This window comes from Mesoplodon bidens (genome assembly GCF_964165515.1).
Source record: "Mesoplodon bidens genome assembly, chromosome: 4".
NCBI classification, from domain to species: Eukaryota; Metazoa; Chordata; class Mammalia; order Artiodactyla; family Ziphiidae; genus Mesoplodon; species Mesoplodon bidens.
The window spans coordinates 66547410-66562878 of record NC_138160.1 but is presented as its reverse complement, the minus strand read 5'-3'; positions in this window follow the sequence as shown (position 1 = coordinate 66562878).

Below are 15469 nucleotides of genomic sequence, written 5' to 3'. Positions count from 1 at the left end.
TGACTAGGTTAATATTCTATGCGTTAGTGGGAATTCTAGCAAGCACCCCTGAGGCCCTGTCAGAAGGTTTGCTCTTTGCTATGTCTTCTTCCACTATCAAATTTCACTAAGATCTGCATATAATCTACTTCAAGATATTGGAGATGCTTTTGCTTTACCGTGCAAGAGGAAATCCTTGGTTCTGTATGCTCTGCTATAAGTGGTGGCTATGGGAGAGAATGCATGTAATAGAGCAAACCTATAAATGGGTGACAGACAGAGGACAATTGTACAATTTGCACTGGATGATCCAACATTGCAGTAATCTGTGTAATAGCAAATTAGGAAGGACAGTACCTAGAGCTGTAGAGATATATTTATTTTTCTCAGCTTTTGCTTTGAAAAATTACAAGCCTACAGAAAGTTTCCAAGTATAATGAACATCCATATAACCTTTATGGAGATTCCCCAATTATTTTGTCACATTTGCTTTCTGTCTCTCTCATTATATGTGCTTTTATACATCACACATAAACACAACAATTATTATTATTATTGTTTTTCTGACACTTTACCCCTACGAATAAAGACATTCTCTTACATAACCATAAGACTGGAAAGTTAACATTGATTTGATAACATTATGTATTATACAGGCCATATTCAAATTTCCCCAATTGTCCCTTTAATCTCTTTTAACCTAAATCATTTCCCAGCCCTTCTCTCTTTCGCCACATCGATTTACATATTTTGTTGTTGATGATACTCTTTTGTTTTACAGAATGTTTCTCAATTTGGATTGGTCTGACTGCTTTCTCATAATTAGATTCAGGCTAAACTGGGACTTGGGGAGTCGGAGCAGGAATACTACACAGATGACTTTGTGTGCAACAAATTAGGGACCTCATGATGTCAGCTTGTACCTCACTGGTGATGCTATGTATAGTCTCTTGGTGAAGGTAGTATTCACCAGATTTCTCCATTGTTAAAGGTGTATTTTCCCTTTGTAGTAAATGAGAATCTATGAGGCAGTACCTCATACCAGAATTACCAGAGAAAATAAGGTAGATGGCAATCATATGACACAAATCTCTACTAATCCAGATTGTTTGAACATCCCATTCCCCAGTGTTCTTTCACCCAATTGTTTTAGGATCCACTGACGATTTTTGACTAAGTAATTGTAATTACTGTGGTGATTGTAAAATGGTAATTTATTATTTCTTCTACATTTACTAATTGGCTTTTTTTTTTCTAGAGAAGAGCTTTCCCTTCTTCCCCTCTCTTTTAAGTTTATTTCCTATGTGTATGAATTCATAGATATGTTTAAATTTTAATGTGTTTAATTAATTCCTGTCATTGTTCATTCTGATGCTCGGATTATTCCAAATTTGGCCAGTGGGAACCCCTTAAAGTTGGTCAATATGCTTTTGAAGAAGACTCTACTCAAAGTCCGGATTTTGGATAATTGCATTCAAACTGGAAGAAGATGGCAGGGGAGGGTAAAGCTCATCAGCTCAGTGATTAACACTCTACATGCATTGTTTCACTAATTCTTAGAAAAGCCTATAAAATAATCACTATCTATATTTTAAGGAGCTTAAAAATTCTGTAATTAATATAAAATCCCTGATATATAGAAATTACAGCACAGATGAACATTCAGGGTAGAACACTTAAGAATACCAACAACATATAAAGGGAAGCTCAAAATAGGGCCAGAACCAACATTTCCTTTCCCCACACCTAAGAAAAATACCTTTGCTTTAGGTATGTGTATGTCTGTGTGTGTTTAACCATTTCTTTAGTAATGTTTATCTAGAATCACATAGCTATTCTGGGTAGTTAACAAAAACTAACTGCTTAACTAACTGTATACAGTAGAAACTCTCAACCACTTCCACTTAACTAACTTGCCAGATTCACAGATGTTCTCCATTCCCTCTGTGGACTAAATTTTCTGATATGCACAACAGGCTGAGCACGTGAGGGCAGTAACTACTCTCCAATATATCCAAGGACTTCTGCTCCCACTTCAGCTGTGGTTTACTAACCAAGAGTTCATTGTATTTGTTCCCAAGCCTGTTTGGGTTAATTAGAATTGTGATTGTAGTATTTTATTTAATTTAATTAAGCATATTTTAATTAAATATTATGAAAATCGACAAACTAGGATAGCAAAAAATAGAGTAGTGGTTATTCTGAAAATTAAGTTGACTGCATTGGAAAGTCTTAATAACCCCAAACCACTAAAAAAATTATTGTTGCAATAGGGGTGAGCAAAAAAATGTTTAAAAGACTGTAATAGGAATCATAAAAGTCCCATCAGGTTCTAGATTCAGACTGCCTCAGAAATGTCTGCTTTACTTTAAATAAACTGAAACTAGAAATAGATGCATTGTGGATGTGATTTATGTAAGAAAGTCTTTAAAACACAGATCTGCACTCAGGGGGAAAAAAGACCTTGACTCTGCATCAAAATATTGCCAAAGCATGTTTTGTTATTTTTTAGGAGGTGGGACTTTAACCAAATTTTTTGATTAATTGACACAATACTGCTTTTGGTCTTATCAAATAAGAGTTTGTACTGTAAAGTTCTCATCCTACAAGGGTTTCAGCCATTCTTAATTAAGGTTTCTGTGTCTTTTAAAAATCTCGATTAAAGAACCATTTTTAGGTACTGTTAAAAGTCTGTATGTGGAATACAAACCCAACTAACCACTGCAGCCTATCTTCTGGTGCCCAGAATGGACAAACAGGGCAAACAGCCCCCTGGCAAGATGATGTTTAAACAGGGTTTATAGGAGCTGAACATAACCTGGAGGAAAACACTCTGGAACTTTATATGCTACTACATATCATGTTATATGGTGCACATTATTTTTTTTTAAGTGAGTTTTTTTAAATTTATTTATTTTTGTCTGCGTTGGGTCTTCTTTGCTGCACACGGGCTTTCTCTAGTTGCAGCGAGTGGGGCTACTCTTTGTTGTGGTGCGCAGGCTTCTCATTGTGGTGACTTATCTTGTTGCAGAGCACAGGCTCTAGGCCCATGGGCTTCAGTAGTTGTGGCATGTGGGCTCAGTAGTTGTGGCTTATGGGCTCTAGAGCGCAGGCTCAGTAGTTGTGGCACACGGGCTTAGTTGCTCTGTGGCATGTGGGATCTTCCCGGACCAGGGCTTGAACCCATGTCCCCTGCATTGGCAGGCAGTTTCTTAACCACTACACCACCAGGGGAGCCCTATATGATGCACATTATTAATAGGTTAAAGTTTCTTTTGAATTTCTGTATTTCTGGAATGGCTATCACTTCTTTTGTATCTTGCTAAATACCTAACATTATCTTTGCTTCTCCTAAATTAGAATGTAAAAAAATATCTGAGAAATTATTATATAATAGAACAATATTGCAAAGGCAAGGATTCCATGGCCTATCTACTGGGTGCACCAACCTTAGCCTTAGCCCTTTCCTGTTCTGAGTTCAAGCTTTTATTTTGCTTCTGGCTAAGACTGCTATTTTACCACCAATCTAGAACAGGGCAAAACTGCTGCTGTTCATCTAGTAGGTGAATTTAAAATATATCTTTAAAAATATTTTAATTTTTATTTAATTAATTTATTTTATATTAATTTATTTTAAATTTACACTTAAAAAATATTTGTGGATGATGCTGTTTTTTTCCCTCACTTCTGAAAATGTTCAGGAGCTCAAATGACACTTAAATAGCTAGATCACAATCCACATTCAGCAGCTAGATTATCCCTGGGGGAGTGGGAGGAACTTACCCAAATACCCCCTACCATGCTCTGCCCTCCAAGTAAATCTGTAGTACAGAACCAATCTGTCCCTCAGGGCTGAAGAACCAGCCTCACCCTTTCAGCAGGCGAATGTGACTGAGTACAGAAGCATGGGCACCAGAGCATAAACAGAGTAGTGTCATATCACATCATGTCACATCCATCGACTTCGATGGAGCCCCACTGCTGACTGAATCGAGTCCAGACTGCAGGCTGACATTGAAGTCCAGAGACCCCATGACTGCTGCCCACCTTCCAGCTTTAGTCTGGCCACTCCCACATACATACATCATGCTCCAGCAAAACAGGAAACTCTCCTCTCAAATAAGTTCTGTCTTTCCCTGAATTGTTTTCCCCACTCTGCTCAAACCAGCCTCATCTCTGCCTATTGAAATCCTATCCATCCATTAAGGTTCTAGGTCAAATGTCGCTTTTCCTTGAAGCCTTCCTTGATTTCTCTAACCCATGGTCTTCTCTCTCTCCTTTGAACCCTTAGGGCACTGAACATATTGTGTCATCTACTATAATTTTTTACTTTACCTCCTATGGTCTTTGGGAGGAAGCACTAGATTTTACTCAGTTTGCATTTCCTGCAGTACGTTGCCCAGTCGGCACCTTGAACACAGAAGATGTTTAACCTCTAAATAAATGCTTGATAGCTTTTAGTTGAATTGTGTAAGTTCTTGACTCCATAACCAAGTAGTGCAATGCTGGTAGGGTTTAGGAAATATTTTTAGGAGGTAAAGGTACATAGATTTGGAATGAAAATATTCTAGTATAAACCATGAAATTCTCTGAGCTGAAAAATAACACTTAAAATTCAGATAGAAGAGTTGACTCCCAGAGATGTTCTTTATGTACGCTATAAATAGATACGTTTATTCCAATTTTTTATTTATCGAACACTAGGAAATATATTACTTCTTTTTTCTTGACACTTTTCAATTCTTGTCTTCAATATTTTTGACTCACTATTAATTTATTATTAAAATATCAATAGTCTTAAAAAAAAGACTTGACTGTTTTTTTTTCTTTTTTGGCATTGAGTGGTCAAATACACAATCCTAAAGATTGATACTTCAAATAAATATAGGGAACTACTCCTTATATATAAGACATTTCTATAATTTATTATTGATGCATTCTATAATGATATATCTATTTCCTCCTTGCTTTTCTGCCACAGAGTTGGGTGGCAGGCAGCTGAACAAGCACTAAAGAACTTCCCCTATTAACTTTATTCTGCTGTTCAGGATGAATTGTGACATTGACAGCATTATGGATCACTCAGCATCCTCCCGCCAGCCCCTTGATTTTTTTCTAGTACTTCATTGTCTAGGGACTGAGGGGCATTTCATGGTGGGTTCAGTGCATTAAATATGTGTGTGGTCTGACTACAGTTCCAGGATGGTATACACTAATGATATCACTCCAGATTCTGGCTTCATTTTTTTTGGGTTTTTTTGTTGTTGTTGTTTTGTTGTTTTGTTTTTGTTTTGCGGTACACGGGCCTCTCACTGTTGTGGCCTCTCCCGTTGCAGAGCACAGGCTCCGGACGCGCAGGCTCAGTGGCCATGGCTCATGGGCCCAGCCGCTCCGTGGCATGTGGGATCTTCCCAGACCGGGGCATGAACCCGTGTCCCCCGCATCGGCAGGCGGACTCTCAACCACTGCGCCACCAGGGAAGCCCCCTCTGGCTTCATTTTTAACTCCGTGTGTGCAATGCACTCAGCTAGACCATGATCAGCCAGACACATTCCCAATTTTACTCATCTTGTTTATTTGCTGAAAGGTTTCTACATGTGCCATCCAATCAGTGTCTCTCTTAGGTTTGGGGAAGAGTTCCCTTAAATGTGGTCATCAAGTACAGATTTTGAGCATCTGAAAATGAAATGAATAGCTTAATACTACAAAAGAAACAAAGAACTATTCTCTTGACTTTGGCATGATAACTGGGCTTCACCGCTTAAATGCAAAATTGCTGGTCTTGAGTAATAGCAGGAAACAGTTTAGTTACCTCTGTCTAAAATTCAGGCCCCATAATGATCTATAAAAGATCCTGTCAAACTCAAATACTTTTAGACAAATGAGTAGAAGTTCTGAATGATATGTAAGAGGTGATCAGTATTTCTTGGCTCAGTGTCTCCTTCATACAAATATGGGAATGTAAATCTTAAATCCCTCTCTTTTGTCATTTTAGGGTTTTCAGAGCTCTCATATAATACAGAGGGCTTTGCACTATTCCTTCGGCCTAAAATTCTCTTCCTACAGATAGCCACATGGCTTGCTCTCTCTTCCTTCAGGTCTTTGCTCAAATGTTCCCTTCCTTCTCAGTGGGATTTACAATATATAGGGTGAAGTGTTCACCCAGTTGCAAAGAATTTACCTATCTTCCTTTCCTGCTTTATTTTATCCACAGCGCTTTTTACCACCTCAGTGATTATATGCATATATTTGTTTATAGACTGTTTCCCCCCTTAAAGCTGCATAGGGGCAAGAATTTTTGATTATTTAGCTCAATGCTATATCTTCAGCCCCTAGAAGATGCTTGGAAGATGGCAAGTACTCAATAAATATTTGCTAGGCGAAAATGAGTGTATTTAGTCTTTTCCTCCTTTGCTTATTTTTCCAGTCATCTTTCCAAAACATAAATCTGATCATGTTACTCCCATGGTTATAAACTTTCAATAGCTCCCCATTACGTACAGAATACAATTCAAATGACTTAGCTTGGCAAACAGAATCCCAACCCACCTCTCCAATCTCTCCTTTTAGCACTCAACCACTCAACAGTGTCCAAACCTGCCCTACTCCTCACATCTCTATGCTTTTGTGCACATTGTTTTTTTCACTTACAGTGTCCTTCCCATCTTTCTACCTGGGCAACTCCTGATCATTCATCAGGACCCATATGAAATTGGGGCTCCTCTGGGAAGCTTTCTTTGTCCATCCTAGGCAGAATCAGCCTGTCCCTTATCTGGGCTCCTACACTTATTACAGTACCAATGACATGTGGTTATAGTTAGTTATGCATTTATATTCTTCTACCAAATTGTGATATAGCCTTTGTCTTTCTCAGTCCTGATGATTAATTAGATGATGTATGTAAAACTTGCCACAGTAGTTAGAACACAGTTGGTACATAATCTCCTTTCCTTCCTTTCTTCCTGACAAACTTCCTTTCTTTTCTCAAAACTGGGTCTGCTCAAGTTATGACATATAAACTCTTCAAAGACTGGAAACATTTTATAACAATCTTTGAATCTTAGTAAGTTCTATAGAGACTCACACTTTGCAAGATTTTTTTAATGGAATGATGGATGGATGGGTAGATGGATGGACCACCAGAGGATAAAGTTTCAGGTCCTTTCCCAACACCCCCTTTTTTTGTTGCAATACTACTTTTGTGCATAACTGCTTAATTACCATTCTTTCTTGTATGTACAGTTATCCCCCCCATGTGCCCAGTTAAATGATTCCATATATTTGGGGGACACAAATGATTAGTCACAGATGCAAGTGATTAACATTGGACACCCAAAGTTCATGTGTAAAAAATAAAAAAATAAAAGGTTCATCTGAGGCTAGGCTGAAAACCTGGACAAAAAAGTTAAAGACACTGTGTACAAAGCAGCAGCTTACAATTCTTCAACTTCTAAATGTATTATTCAGTCTCCAGGGAATAAACAATGAGCAAAAAAAGTTAGAGTTGAATCCATTGGAAATTGTTTCTTTCTTGATTCAGAAAAAGAATTAAAAAGACTTGCCTTGACATAGAATAGAGTGATTTTATCAAGGCAGAGGACACTGTGAAAGAAAGGTCATAGAATGTAGCTGAATACACAAGGACAGCAATAAATCATGTTAGCAATCAACACGCCCAGTGTTCTATGCCCACCAACAGTGGCCTGGGTTTGAAAGAAAAGTGTAAATCCTTCATTCAGCATAAGTTTTTGCAATCCTATGCTGTAAAAATCATTTCTTTCCAAGCCCTTCCAGGGATCAGAATATGACCTGATAAATAGCCCCATTCTATTTTCGTTATTAAATACATGGGATGGGAAAAGCAATAGCATTCACAGCAGAGGATTAGGTGACAACAGCCTTCTGTACAGTGGCTTCCACATGTGAGACTTGTAGCCCCATCATCCCTGCACTTCCTTTACTCTGGGAATCTCATCTATCGCTACTTGACTCACCCAAGCCAGCTCCTGGATGACTCCTACTCCAATACCTTGAACACTGAACTCACTCTCTCTAACCACAGAGTTCTCTCCTCTTCTCCCATTCCTTCCCTCCTGCTGAATCCAACTACTTCAGAACCTCTAAGACTTCACCTTGGAAAGACAATAAGATGTTTGTGGCAAAGAATGCCAGTTTTCCTCCAGTATTCCTCCTTTGTCCTCAGAATAATAGAAGCCCATGTTTTATCAGGCTATATAGCTGCTCACATTAAAGGCTACATTTCTTTGCTTTCCTTGCAACAGTCTGTGGGCTTATGACTAAGTTCTCATTTGTTGGATGGGACATGGAAGTGACATGTGCAATCTCTAGGTTGTTTCCTTAAAAAGAAAGAGTGTGCCATTTTGCTAACTAGAATGTGGACATAGTGGTGAGTTCTGAACCATGTGACTGAGGGCAAAGCAACAAAATAAAGAGACCTTGGGCCTCTAATAATTTCTCAAAGCAGAGGTGCCCACTAGCTCAGTCTGTAATATAAGAGAGATTATAACTTTTGTTGTGTTTAAGCCACTGTTATTTTGGATTTCTATCACAGCAGCCAAACCTATAGCATAACTTGTATAGTCTTTCACAAAGTGACTTGCCCACCAAACATGTTTTTCCATCATTGTTTTACAACTTCTTCCCTAACCATCCATGGTTCTCAACTTTGGTTGGGTATTATAACACCTGGGACTTCTTTAAAAATCTTGATGCCCAAGGCTTACTGAAGACCAATGATATAATAATTTCTGGGAGAGACTCAAGTATTAAAATTTTTTGAGGTTTCCCAGGTGATTCTAAATGTATAATCAAGGTTTAGAAGATAGTTTAGATGATCTGCTGGTTTCTTGAGAAGTGATAGAATTCATTCCTAGCTTGAAGTTGGAAGAAGGAAAAGAAATATTAGAAAGTATATAAAAAAGAATGGTAACTCCTTATATCTCTTGCTTCAGAACCTGATACAATTATCCATTTTCTTGCTTGAATTTTGAAAACTCTCAGTTTACCAGAGTGGCCATATTTGAATATAACTAGGAAGTACATTTCAAACAATGTTTTGATAACTTTTTTATTTTCAAATCTTGATTATTTTCATGACTCTGACTTCTTTCATGACAATATAAGGTTGAACCACACAATTAACATCTTGCAGAAAACCACACAGATCAAAAACAGGGGCCACCAGGGAGGACCAGTAACCAAGCATCCCATCGTCAAGGGAAAGTTCATCCTAAGGAGTGACTTTAGGCACTTGGGAGAATTCAATGTTTAAAACACACAGACCACCTCCCAATAAGACAATAGGTTCCCAGGCCTGAGAGATTTGTAAACTGGGAAAGAAAGAGAGAAAGAAACTGAAAGAAAGAAAATGGGGGAGGGAGCAATATTGAGAAAGATGGGGAGGGGAGGGAAGGGAAGGAGAGAGACAGACAGACAGACAGACTGACAGAGAGGTAGATGGTTATAGCTCTTGAGTGGCCATTAAGGTCCAATTCCCTTGCCACATACCTCTCCCTCCATCACTCAGCTCCTGTAAATGACTTTTCTGATTTACAGGGCAGGGGAGGGGCTATTCATTTCCTGTGTATTATTCCATTACTTACTAATATCTGAAACCAGACTGAAAGATGGAGTAAGCTGAATGGGAGGAGGGCGGAGAAAAGTTGTAATTGTACGAATTTATTATTTAGGATTTTTTTTTTTTTGCCAATGGGTTCATTTCATCTGATATCTGGTATGACAAAAATGCTATTATAATTTATTAGGATTGTAAGGGAGGAAAAAGCAAGCATTTTTAAGTGCCAAAAGAAATAAACCCTAAGACTGATCACTTTAAAATTTAGTAGGGATCCAAAGTTTGAACTAATACACATTGTCATCACCTTTCTAGGCTGTCCTTAGATAATGTTCCTTCTGAAACTAATGTTCCTTCTCAGAGGATATTCAGTGGAATCATAAGGTTGTGTGTCTCTGGCTAGATACAGTGGGAGTTGAAGAGATAGCATTTATAAAAAAGTAATTTGTCACAACTTAGATCTAGCTTTAACAAAACAGGGAATGATGTAAAATCAGCTATCAGTGAGATGTAACATGAAAAGAGGGCAAATTGCACAGCCCTCATTTGAGTTAGCAGGTGGGAGTTGGTTCTTAACTGTTTCTGTTTGTATTATCAAAACCCCGCCTAGGAAACAAAATTTTAAACAAATTAACAGAAAAGGCTGATGGGTTGAAAAGAGCTCTACACCTTGTAATTAATCACAGAACTCATACTTAGATGGGTAAGAACTTGTTGGCTAAAACACTAAAATAACCATTTCAGAAGATCAGTACTTCACAAGAGAGAAAGCAACCACTGAGTCACAGACTCAACATGCTTCGGGGGGATAGAGGCAAATGGCTTTTAGCCTGACTTTCTTTGCTGTGATATATAATATTTTATTTGCTGCTTTACTGGACTTTCTTTACCAGAACCTTACAACTCAGGCTATGGTTTTTAGAATCTCTCTTAAAAGGCAAGGACAATATTTCTTTTGTATAGGGTCTAGCTCATTAACTAGTTGTAGACACACATTTAAAATATCTCAGATGGATACCATCAGGGAGTTTTCCAACAGTCTTTCTCCACTCTGCTTTACCCTAATTATTAAAACCCTGATTTTGTTTGGTCACAATGGGCCTAGCCCCAAGAAATGAATCATGGTTGGTCTAAGGCCCTTATGGTATGGCCATAAGGTCTTTTGCTGGATATTTGTTTTCTCAGCTTCCCCTACAGTTAGTGGTGGTCACGTGAGCCAGTTCTGGCCAATCAGATGTAAGAGTGACTCTCCAGGGGCTTTCTGGGTAATATTTTGATTTCCTTGGAGTGCTCCTATTCTTCCTGTCTGAGATATTGATGTAAAGGATTGATGCTTGGAAGGGAAACATACATCTTGTGACTGCACATAAGACAGCAACATGATAGAAGATAATGTCAAAGATGCTGACCCAGAGCCCTAACATCATTGAGCCCTGGGATTGCATATAACTAGACTCTTGTTAAATAAACAATAAATATCCTTTTGACTTAAACTAGTGTTTGTTATATCTTCTGTTATTTGCAACCAAAAACATCCCAACCAATACAATTCCTTTCCTTTTAGGACATAAGTTCTTATCACTTTGTCATGTGATTATGGAAATGATTCTCATTTGGTTTGCCCTTTTGAGTTATTAGTACAGTTTTTATATAAAGTTTAAATAATTTGTAACCTTCTCAAGAAAAGAAATAGGATCTTTCTTCCCATGAAATCAAATAGCTATTACTTAAAAATGTTAACTAGCCATATGGTAATATTAACCATGATGCCACACCCATAATTAATTGCTAGCCTAATGTAAGTATTGATAGAACTGGCTTAAAACAAATTTTGCAAGGCCGTAAAAGGGCACCAGGGTGATATTGAGGCATTCCTTATCCTGGGACTCCCATAGTAATTTTTCCGACTGACTATTACTGCTTAATGTCACATTAGAATTAATATATAAGCCCATCCAGGGCAAAGACTCTATATTTTTTGTTTTTGTCCAGCTCAGTGCCTGCCACATAGTAAGCACTCCATAATATTTATCAAATCAACAGTGAGTTATTGATCTACTCATTCATAGACACAGAAACACTTTCATCTTTTCTCTCTTAAGCACATTAGTCTATTGTCTCAAAAACTTGCTTTGGAGACCCAAAGCTCTGTGCAGTTTCAGGAAAGAAACATTATAAGTAGCAGCAAGGTGAAGTTTCTTCACACCTTGTCCTTCCTGAACTGGTGGAAATATCCAAAAACGGGAGGAAAGCAATTAGTTTTTTCAGTAGTAATGGTAGTTTCTAGAAATAGCTTATCCATCTTCCATTGGGAACTGTCACCTTTCTAATCACTTTTCTCCTCATGCTGGATTAGTTTAGAAATATTATTGCAGGAGTCTAGTGCATGCCTTTGGTTTTTAATATTGCAACCACATCACCACAGGTAGTGAAGGAAAACAGCTGTATTGAGGAAAGCCATACACCTATCAGAGTGTCAAAAAAAGTGAAATGGTAACTCAGAAAACCTTAATTTTCTGTGAATGTTAGAAAAAGTTTAAGGGAAATCTGTGCTCCTGATATTTTTGAAACGTGCTTCGATTTTCATGGATCTGAATTGCTCTAATAAAGGAAAGAAGCTCATAACTGGAATTCAAAATGCTTGTGAATTATCACTGTGCAAACTGAGTTTGTTCTAATGGGGAAAACGACCACTTCAAGAAATATTCATGCTTGGATTTTATTTTTTAATAGTCTATTCAAATTTAATTCCATAATCAAATACATTTTAGGATTAAGGAAGGATGAAATGATCACTGAAAAATTTCAGGCACTAAAATATCAGTTAACTAGAAATCCAGAAAGCCCAGGGAAACTAAAATATAGGCCATTCCATGACCCCAGGAAAACACGGCTACAGTCACCATAATGTTAGAAAGGGAACTCTTACTACTAATCGTAACATGCAAAAAACTTAGGAAACTGTGTGCTGTTATTAATCTGATGTCAATCAAGGTTTGTATTCCTAGGGAAGAAATTCTTGAGAAGGAATAGAGCTGTGAAAATAAATTTCTTATTACATAGTAGTATGAATCTGATAGGTTTCTAGCCATTTATACATAACATGTCAGACTCCCACCAGGTGAGTTCTGGGTAGTTTGTAGAAGCCTAAACTTGCTTTTTTTTTTAATTTCATCTTATGGTATCTATTTTATTTCTCTTCATTTTGAAAGAGATAGGTAGTATACTGGCAAAATCGAGAAGGCTGCTGAATGTGAAGAGAGCAAAAGAGAAGATTTTATCCAGTTTGATCTGCATCTTTATCTGTAGAAACATGTTTGATGCATTTACTTAAAGAACCAATTTAAATTAAAATATATGAAATGCATATAATCTAGAACTTCATACTAATATTGACTATTAGTATTCAATTATCTACAGGGAAAATTTCAATCACCATTTGGAAGAATAAGGCCTGGTTACCAATTTTTTAAAATACATATATTTTAACACTAGAATCCTTTTCTTTAGTTCAAATTTTTAAGTACCACAGTATGTAAAATCCTCAAAAGTAGTGGATTCTAGCTGAAGAAGGTGAGAAACAATCAACTCTCTCTTTCAAGGGAGAGACTCCTCAAGCCCCCAGACAGACAGGCTTGAAAATCACTGGGAAAGTAGCTTGACCTCAAAACCAGGCTCTAGATCTGGCTGGATCACCAGAGCTGTACCACATTGGAAAAGTGATTTTGCCCCTTTGGGCCTCAATTCCCTCACTAACAGACTGAATGATCTCTAAGAGTTCTTCTTGTGCCAATATTTCATCCTGATTTCTAATATAACTATTCACATAAAGACTTTTTAAAGAAATCTATTGGGAGTAAAATATGAAGAAAGGCACCCATGGGTTACGTTAGCATTAAAAGCATGTAGTTTTGAAACATGATGTACTTATTTACTCTTGAAAAATATAATAAAAACCCATTCAAACCCTCAGGGTCACATTTCTTCATCCGCAATCATTGTATTCCATCTCCAACTTAAACCATAGCACATCACTACACATCAGAGGGAATATTTGTCACCTCACATGTCTGCAGCCCTCAATATTTTAAGACCCTTAAGATTATATATCTAGAATTTTCCTGGTGGCGCAGTGGTTGAGAATCTGCCTGCCAATGTAGGGAACATGGGTTTGAGCCCTGGTCTGGGAAGATCCCACATGCCACAGGGAAACTAAGCCCGTGCTCCACAACTACTGACCCCACGTGCCACATCTACTGAAGTTCATGCACCTAGAGCCTGTGCTCTGCAACAAAAGAAGCCACCACAGTGAGAAGCCCACGCACTGCAACGAAGAGTAGCCCCCGCTCCCGCAACTAGAGAAAGCCCGTGTGCAGCAACGAAGACCCAATGCAGCCAAAAATTAATTAATTAATTAATTTTTCAAAAAAGATTACATATGTAATATTTTCAGTTTCATTGGCAGGTGTCTCATTTTCACCTGGAAAAGTTGCCATTATTACTCTATGTGAATAATTTATGATTTGGTCAGTGGTATTTGCTTGGTTAGGTTACATTATAGTTAAATACATATCTTTATTCTAGAAAGTGTACACTCAAACCTACAGCATTCTTCACAAGCTGATTTTTTGTTTCCCTGCACAGCTGTTCTATATTATGCAAGTGTGTTGTGCAGTATTTGGCATACAAATAAACATTCAAGTACACCTGGTATAATTAGAATTGCTGTGGGTATTGAGGAAGTTGTAAGTGCAATGCTGAAGTGATTTCCCAGGCTGGGCAGAAGATAAACAGACTTTTAGGGAACTGGTGGACTAGATGGGGAGGAAGGAAAGTGTCCAGGGATTTTACATCCAGGTGTTGTTCAAGAGCAATGAGAAGGGGGAAAGGGATGGTCAAAGGGAGAAAACCAGAAGTCTGGATCTCAGAGGCAGAGAAGAGCTGGGCTATGAGTTCCAGGTACAGACACGCAGGTGCGTTGTTGAAGGAGAGTGAAGGAAATGATGTTTGAAGTCCAGAGAAGGTGAATGTTTACAAGCTGAATATCTGTGTCTCGCCCTCAAATTCATATGTTGACAGTAGAATGTACAACACCAAGAGTGAAATTAATGTAAACTATGGACTTTGGGTGATTATTATGTGTTAGTACAGGTTCATTGATTGTAACAAGTATACCACTCTCTTGGGGGATGTTGATAATGGGGCGGTTATGTATGTGAGGGGGCAGGAGTTATATGGGAACTCTGTACTTTCTGTCCACTCTTGCTGCAAACCTAAAACTTCTGTAAAAAATTAAAGTCTAGGGCTTCCCTGGTGGTGCAGTGGTTAAGAGTCCGCCTGCCGATGCAGGGGACACGGGTTCGTGCGCCAGTCCGGGAAGATCCCACATGCCGCGGAGCAGCTGGGCCCGTGAGCCATGGCCGCTGAGCCTGCGCGTCTGGAGGCTGTGCTCTGCAACGGGAGAGGCCACAACAGTGAGAGGCCCGTGTACCGCAAAAAAAAAAAAAATTAAAGTCTATATTTTAAAGTGAAAAAAAATTCGTATGTTGAAATCCTAATGCCCTATGTGATAGTATTAGGAGGTGCTTAGGTCATGAAGGCAGTGCCTTAGGTATTGAATGAGATTAGTGTCCTCATAAAAAAGACCTGAGAGAGATCCCTTCCCTTCCCACCGTGTGAGAATACAGTGAATGCTCCAGCTAAGAGCCAGAAAGAGAGCTCTCATCAGGCCATGCCCAAGTTAGCATCTGATCTTGGACTTCCCAGCCTCCAGAACTGTGAGAAATAAATTTCTGTTGTTTATAAGCCACCCAGTCTGTGGTATTTTGTTAGAGCAGCCCAAACAGACTAAGACAGTGAAGACATCGTCAATCATCAGGTAGAACATAAAATGAC